The sequence below is a fragment of the Penaeus japonicus genome, unplaced genomic scaffold (assembly GCF_977035675.1).
Source record: "Penaeus japonicus unplaced genomic scaffold, GWHDUDI00000001_assembly GWHDUDI00000031, whole genome shotgun sequence".
NCBI lineage: Eukaryota > Metazoa > Arthropoda > Malacostraca > Decapoda > Penaeidae > Penaeus > Penaeus japonicus.
Window position 1 is genome coordinate 25,154,355 of NW_028234433.1, and position 2,500 is coordinate 25,156,854.

A 2,500-nucleotide genomic window follows, 5' to 3' on the forward strand; every position below is an offset into this window, starting at 1 on the left:
GTAAACGTAGTAGTAGTAATAGAAGGAGGAGGTGGAGGAGGAGGAGGAGAGGAAGGCGTAGTAAGAGAAGAAAGAATAAGAGAATGAAGTAAATGAAGTAAATGAGGAAAATTGAGGAAAATTAGGAAAATGAGAAGTGAATGGAGCGTGGTGGAGGTGAGGGAAGAAGGAGGGAAAGAAAGAGACGAAGAATAATTAACAAAAAAATATGGCCAGAGACGCAAAGCAACAACAACAGTAACAACAAATACCTAAGGACTTTTCTTTCTGCGCCAGATATATTAGAGGATAAACTTACTGTGGAAATTGGTAGATTCTTTCGTAGATAAATTACAAGGAGGAATGTTATCCGTCGCTCCGTTTCTCAATTTCTCTCTCTCTCTCTCTCTCTCTCTCTCTCTCTCTCTCTCTCTCTCTCTCTCTCTCTCTCTCTCTCTCTCTCTCTCTCTCTCTCTCTCTCTCTCTCTCCTTTGTCTGTGTGTCTCTGCCTCTCTGTCTCTGTTTGTCTGTCTGCCTTTAGCCTTTTATATATGTGTATATATATATATATATATATATATTATATATATATATATAAAATATATATATATATAATATATATATATATAATATATATACACATAACACAAAACACACACACACACACACAGACACACAACACACCCCACACTCACACACCACACACCACACCACACACACACACATACACACACACAATATATATATATATATATATATATATTTTATATATATATATATTAAATATATTTTATTATTGTGTGTGTGTGTGTTGTGTGTGTGTGTGTGTGTGTGTGTGTGTGTGTGTGTCCGTGTGTGTGTGTGTGTTTGTGTCTGTATAAATATATATATATATGTATGTATATATATATATATATATATATATATATATATGTATATACATATATACGTAAACACATATATATACACGTACACAAACACATACACACATACCACAATACTGAGTAATCCGTGCAAAAAGTGGACACAGATCACCCTTTTCTACCCCCCCCCCTCCCAGACGTGGTGGGGTGAAGAGGGGTGGGGAGATGATGATGACCCCGCGCTCCCTCGGGGGAAATCAGGGCATCCCACTGAGCCCCACGGGTTGGCATAAACTGGGGCATTAAACCATAAAATTCCAGTCAAATTTACTCAAGAGACGCTTATTCTTGTCCGCTCTTGGCACCTTGTACCCCCCCTCTCCCTCCCCCTCCCCCGCCTTTCATCCTCCCTCATCCCTCACCCCTCCTCGCCACCCCCTCCTCCTCTCCTCCACTCCTCCACTCTTCCACTCTCTTCCCTTCGTCACCTCTCTCTTCCTCCTCCATCTATCTCTTGACACTTGATTTTGTTTGTTTGTTTATTTTTTTCATAACTTTCAGCGAGCGCGAGAGTAAACTAAATCCCCCCCCTTTTTTTTTTTTTTTTTTTTTTACTTATTCTTCTTTCGCTTTTCTTTTTAATTTGTCTCTTTCCTTTCCCTTTGAGGTGATCTTGAAGTGCTCATAGTTGTGTTATCTGGACCCTCTATCATTTATATCATATCTGACTCACTGTAGTTTTATACTCTAGCTGTATTTCCTGTTCTCTCACTGTAACCCTTATGTATCTCTTGTTTTTTTTTCTCCTGTACTTCTTCTCCACCTCAAGGCTTGTCCGTGTATTTCTTATCCATTTTTATCTTTCCTCTGTATCGTCCACATCCTTCTTGCATTTCCACTGTGCCTTTTGTTTATCTTGCCTTGTCTTTCTCGCCAATGTATTGCCTTTAACCTGTAACCAATATCTTCCTCTTGTCTCTATCTACCTCTTGTCTGTATTTTGAAATCCCTGTCAACTTCTTGTCTGCATTTTGAAATCTTAAACTAGCTCTTGACTGTATCCTAATCTCTACCATACTCTTGTCTTTATCCTGTAACCTCTATCAACTCCTTGTTCTTACATTTATTTTGTAATCCCTACTTGCTTCCTGTCTGCATCCTGTAACTCCTGTAACTTTCCTTTATCCTGTAATCCCTATCTACCTCTTGCCTGTACCCTGTAACCCCATCCTGCCTCTTACTCCCCCTTTTACTGTACCATCTCCACTTTCTCTTAAACTGTATTCTCTATTTCTTGTCCTCTTCCTATTCCCCTTACACCCTTGTCAATTTCCTTATCCATTTCTTCTTCTTTATTTACCTTCTTTTACCCTCCTCTTCTATCTCTTTTGTTCTTCCTCTGTATCACCCTATTCCTTTACCCTCTTTCTTCATTCTGAACCCCCCCTCTCCCCTACCCTCTCTACCAGCTGTGACTTATGGCCGGGATAACTAGTGGTAATGAGCACCCCCCCCCCTTTTACTTTTTCCCCCTCTCCCCCTCCCTACCCCTCTCCCTGGGTCAAACCTCCTTACCCCCCTACCACAGCCACCCTCCTCCCTCCCTCTATTCCTCCCCTCCTCCCTCCCTCTACTCCTCCCCTCCTCCCTCCCTCTGC